Raw genomic sequence first — 6,000 nt, forward strand, 5'->3', positions numbered from 1 at the left:
TCCTACCCTTCTCTGACACCCTGCATTAATTGTAGATGACATGAGGAGTCGCGATGGAGATTTCCCCTGTGGCGAGCCGAAGATGCTGTGATTAACACTCGAGAGACAGTGGGCTGGAGGAGGAAGAATACAGAAGAAGACAACAGTGAGGAACATGAGAAAAGAGACAATTGTAGGATGCGGCGAGGACATCTCCCAGACCGTAAGCAAACAGGTGAACATCTGGGATCGGGCGAATAAAGAGGTGGAAAACATGAATTGGAGAAAGGAGATTAGAGTGGAAAGATGACTCATACCTTATATTGGGCAAAATTCAGCAACAGGGGAACCCTGGGTAAAGCTCCAGTCTAAAGTTTGAGGCACATGTCAATCCAGCAGATATACCCCGAGAAACACTACACAGCAACAAACCAACAGAACAGCACAGCAACTACGGTTTCAACAGAAAATCGGGAGAATGTCAACAGCCGAGACAACTCAATCGGAAATTCTGAACAATCAAAAGGAGTAGTGGCTCTCCTACTGTCAAGCAAGTTTCTTTCTCAGTCAGCTCTGCCGTGTCTAGTAAATCACTCTGAAAACTTTTGTTATCTGAGAGAATGTTTCCTCGTGGCCAGCGGTTTCCAGTCCCATGCCATCAAACAGCCTGCAGGCTTTCATTCCAGCCATCAAACCACATGATATCACACAACTTCAACCTGAAATAAAGGTATGAATATCAGCATAACCTTTGATGCCAGAGAAACTATGCACGCCGGTGGTTTAGTCGAAAGACCGAGAATACATTTTGCCGTAATTGTCTGGAAGCAGCATTAGATCTTCAGGATTTTTACGGCCACTGGTTTCCTTGATATGACTGTGTCATAAGTACGGCCCTGGACCTGCCTGTCAGTGCAAGAGTGCTCTGTCTCCAATCCAGCTCCAGGAAAATGCCAGGTTGAGTTTTCAGCCTGAGTGCATGGGATGTGTACGGTGCAACCATCAGTGTCAGCAGAGTACAGTACCTGAAGCAGCCCCGGTCAAAACGCTGACAGGCTGAAGAGATGGGAGATGGGAAGAAGAATCCACCAGCAGACCAGTCAGTCAGCAGACATTAAGTGCACTGAAATGACATTAAAAAATCTTTGCTGTGACATTTTTTCCAATATTTTTTTCTTATTATTATTAACAAACTCTGGTCATGCTCTCATGGCATTATTGCAGTTACCTGTGCTCCTCATTGAGAAGCTGGACTTCTTTCTACTGTCTGGGTGTAGCTTGAGACACAAAGCTACAACATTAACACGGTGATATTAGTTTTCAACATACTGGAAGATTTTATCTGTACATTTTTTGGGGGTTTGGCGAAGCAGTTTTGTTGTTGTATTTTGCTCATTTGCAGTGTTGCTGTGGATACATTTTAATCTTTAGAATCTGTTTTTTTTTCCTTTACAGAACTGATTATATCCGCTAACATTATTGGCAGAGACATATCACTACTGAAATGCACAATGCTGCTTTTTAATGCATCAAGTCAAAGAGCAACATCAGCTTCTGAGAAAGAGACTCTTTGGCAGTGTGCAGCACTGTATTAATAATATGGAACATACAATGTATGACTCCCCAGGTGCATACAGTTGTTAACTAAGACTGCATTAAAATTTAGTTTATGTGTTCATCTGTTTGTTTTTTTTTTAGTTTTCATTTGTGGACGGACATCGTCACACATTTTGTTTTTAATTTTATATTATGATTTCACACCCCTCATTAGTTTCTTTTTTTTTACCATAAGAAGTACTTCACTGCTGGAGAGATTGTATCTTTTCCAAAAACTAGACTGTCTATGCATTAGAAAGATGCAAATACTTTTGAAACTGGCGCTACATGACCAGTGAAAAGAGAGGGAAACCTACAACTACCAGTATGAGTACCTGCTTGATAGCTTGATAGTAGTCCTTCCATCCATCCATTTTCTTCAGCTCATCCAGGGCCAGGTTGCGGGTTCAACAGGCAGAGCAGAGTTTTCCAGACCTCCCTCTCCTCAGGAAAAACTTTCCAGCTCTTCCTTAGGGACCCCAAGGCGTTCCTAGGCCAGAGGAGATATGTAATCCCTCCAGTGTGTTCTGGGTGTGCCACGTGGCCTCCTACGAGGCCCGGAACACCTGTAACGAGAGGCACCCAGGTCATACAGCAGTCAAGAGAAAAAAAAAAAACAAAACAAAAAAAAAATTGTCAGTATATGAAAACACAATGACAACAACTGAACTACTGCCACACAGAATATGCAATACATTATAAAACACTACTGCTTTAATTTGCAAACCTTATTGCTGGAAAAAATATTGCACATTTCTGCAAACCACTGATACAGTAGATTTCTATGTTATTATGTAGAGGAAATGTTGAAACTTTACTTTTCAACAAAGCTGTGTTTAGGTTTGGATGCAAGAAACACTCTTGTGATTGTATAACTTCCAATAAGTTTCATCACCACCTCAGTTATTAAATCAAATGTAGCCAACCAAAAACATCTGAGCACAGTCAAAAAGTGTTTCCTACTGGGATTAATTTAACCGTTCGCTGGCCTACAATAGCCAGTTCAATAAACCCCCTAGAGGGTAGGCGGGATATTACACTGAAACAAAAATTAAGCATGGCTCCTACACATACAATGCCAACATTGTATACTGTCATCTGGGCTGTATTTTACACAGAACTGTGTCAGTAATAGGTGGTGCGATCGTCCTGTCCCTCAAATTATTTTTTGACCAAAACATTCTCAAAATAAAGATTGCAGAGTCCAATATCTCTTCACCCTGCATGGAGTCATGTTCTAGTCTGTCTGACTGACTGTGTGTGTGTGTGTACGTCTGTCTGCTGCTCAGGAGGAGATAACTGAGCTTTTTCCTCAGGTTTCCCATCCCAGTTTTGCTCGTAGAAAAAGCACATCTAAGCGTTTTCTGCTCGTCCCCATTAAAACCTGCGTCCGACGACAGTTTCTGCAGATGCAGGGATTTTCTATCCTTCTGCTGTTACTCATCTTTGTCCTTCCTTCCAAATACAGTAAATCATTAAAGATTTGGCCCAGACTTTAATTCTGTCTTTAAACACATCCTCCATCTATTTTCTGGTTTTCTCCCCTCTCAATACCCTCTTCATTTCCTTCTTTCCTCTCCTTTTCCCCTCAGAACTCAGTCTCCTTCTCCCAAAACAATAATAACAAGCTTAGTGATGCAGCTCGCTGACCGGCTCATACTCCAGAAGGAACTGAATCCCACAGCTCAACACCAACAGATAATCCTCTCTGCAAAGCCTGCCTTCCCCTTCTGGAACAATGCTCTCATTTACACCAGAGTGACCCTCAAATTAGTGCAGGAGAAGGTTGAGAGGAGTGAAAGACACAGAGACAGACTGCAGCAAATTCAACAGGGAGAATTTTTTTTTTTTTTTTTTTTTAAGAGCAGCAACAGAAATGTTTGGAAAAAAATAAAAATAAAAATAGACTTAACTTTTTGGTCATGACTGGCCTTTTCCTCCATGCTTTAACCCTTTGAAACCTGAGGTAATTGGTTTGATTTCTCTCAAAAACACAGGAAGAAGGCAATGAGCAGCTTAACTAGAAATAGCCCAAAGATTTACATTTAGTAAAAAGCTCTAAGAAAATAACCTGAATAAGCAAGACAAGAAAAGTAAAAAAAATAAATAAATAAAAGAGAGAAAAGAAAAATGTGAGCAAAATTGAATACATTTATATCCATAGTTATATGTATTTATTTAAAAGGGACCATGTACAGTTTAAAATATAAATATTACCATTTGATGCACTGTTACATATTAGATTACATATTAAAGCTATTTTGCATTGGCAGGTTAGAACAATTACATAAAATGAAGATGAAAAATTACCTAAAAAAATCAAAATGAACTACACACACACACACACACACACACACATATATATACATATATATATATATATATATATATATATATATATATATATATATATATATATATATATATATATATATATACATATATATATATATATATATATATATATATATATATATATATAATTTTAATGTGATTTTCTGGACATTTCTTATGTTGCTCATTGCCTATTTCTTTTTCTCGTGTTTTCGAAAGAAATCAAACACATTTTCTCAGGTTCCATTGGTTTAAATGCTTGTGCAAGGCATCTGGACGCAGTGCAAGAAATAAAAACTGTCGATCCAGGTTCTAAATGGTTAACCTACGAGAGAAAAACTCCAAACTCTAACGTAGCTGCCATACCCTTCTGCTGACCCCATCACTAACCACACAGCAACTGGAGTCAGAGGTTTTAAAACTCGCACAAACAGAAAGCACACACTGTGTGACATTGGGACAGTGGACACCTCACGGCTCTGCGTCCGTCCTCAACCCCTGATGACTGCCAAGACAAACACAACAGCAGCTGCGAGGCCCAAACAAGAGGATGCATTATTAGACTGCTCTTCAAAGCTGTACCCACTAGCTGGACTTCACACCAGGCAACACACACACACACACACACACACACACACACACACACACACACACACACACACACACACACACACACACACAGGGCATAGACAACCCTGCAACTGAGGTTGTTAGTGAAACAGACATATGCCAAAACAGAGAACAGACAATAAGAACTGCTTTATTTCTGCCATCAGCTCCCCTTCTTGCATAGCTGTGTACCAAAATATGAGGCCTTTCATTCATTCATTGAGGTAAACCATGCACACTCACTAAGCTGATTGACAAATGATGCAAACAAACAGCAAACCTTCAATCCAAATTGTCAATTTCCTCTTTTTCCTCAGCTGTATTTATGTCTACAGTTTCCTTCACACTGGTGTTTTTGTGGACTCTTACCTTCTGTCTTGGCCTGAAGATATCTTCCTCTGAGTCAGGTTGAAGGATCTTCTCTCTCCACTTCAATCCAAACCCACCATCACAGCTCTTGTCTGCTAAATAAAAGATGGCTGCTGTGTTTCCACTGCCTCTGGAAGGCAGCATGAAAGAAATGACTTGTGCTGCTGGCTGCTGCTTTCACTCCTGCTCAAACTTCTGCTCCTAAGTGGGCCTCAGCGATGGATCAGTTCATGGTTCATCAGCGTTGTAATTTCTGTCTTTGAGCTGGCAGAATGTGCAGCCTTCAGTGCAGGAATCACAGGAAGGGTCTGTGATTTGGTAGCTGACTGGAAACACCTGATGTGACATCACTGATTAGGGCGTGGCCAGAAGTGTAACAAGCCCTCTGCTGCCTACAGACAGCAGCAGTCTCTCATAATCAGTGCTGATTGACCCTTTGACCCCAGAGCTGTGTCCAAAATCATACCTTCACAGGTTTTTATCATTCAAGCATGAAACCTTACAATCTACACTTTCCAAAGGATCCTATGCTAAATAATATGAGACTGAAGCTATGTTTGAATGTATATATATGTGCACTATATAGTGTGGTCAAACTCTCAGCTGTTAATTTCATCCTCTATATAGTGCACTATAAAATGCCCACAATGCACAGCAAATTTGAGTGTACATACGTTCTACACTACATTCAATTCCCGTCTACCACAATGCAATGCAGTCGTGTATTTCCGGGGGTAAAAAATTCCAATGTAGCTTTCGAAATTTTGTTTGGTTGTTCCCTACATAGTGCACTATTTAATACACACTACATAATGAATAGTGAGTGAGTGAGTGAATGAGGGAACGATTTCGAACACAACCTTAGTGCGATATATTTACTGTTCCCCATTTTACTTGAGTGTCTGAATTCTGACTTTGAATTTTATGCTCTGTTTAGTGTCCTAAAAAAAAACTCCTACAGTGGAACAAAGACGTCGTGTCCATATCTAATTTCTGCTAACAATCCCACAATTCAATGCTCCAAATTTTATATATAGATATTAATAGCCATGCAACACTTTTTAAAAAAAAAACAAAAAACAATTAATTTAATTTTATCAGCACACATACAGA

General features: G+C 39.8%; 1 protein-coding gene across 2 annotated transcripts in view; it reads right to left on the reverse strand.

Moving 5' to 3' along the window:
- Window positions 1-5,221, reverse strand: part of LOC121946885 (plexin-A1-like) — a 377,140-nt gene extending 371,919 nt beyond the window's left edge. The window contains exons 1-3 of one of the 2 annotated variants that reach the window (XM_088082491.1): window positions 4,888-5,221; window positions 1,911-2,141; window positions 1,005-1,102 (exon numbers count right to left, since the gene is read on the reverse strand). The gene's annotated coding sequence lies outside the window, so the exon portion shown is untranslated. The remainder of the gene's footprint in view (window positions 1-1,004; window positions 1,103-1,910; window positions 2,142-4,887) is intronic. The other variant, XM_088082493.1, reaches the window with a different exon arrangement.
- Between the last annotated feature and the right edge of the window lie 779 nt (window positions 5,222-6,000).

Source organism: Plectropomus leopardus, chromosome 9, assembly GCF_026936395.1.
Source record: "Plectropomus leopardus strain MGB_pleo_1.0 chromosome 9, ASM2693639v1, whole genome shotgun sequence".
NCBI lineage: Eukaryota > Metazoa > Chordata > Actinopteri > Perciformes > Serranidae > Plectropomus > Plectropomus leopardus.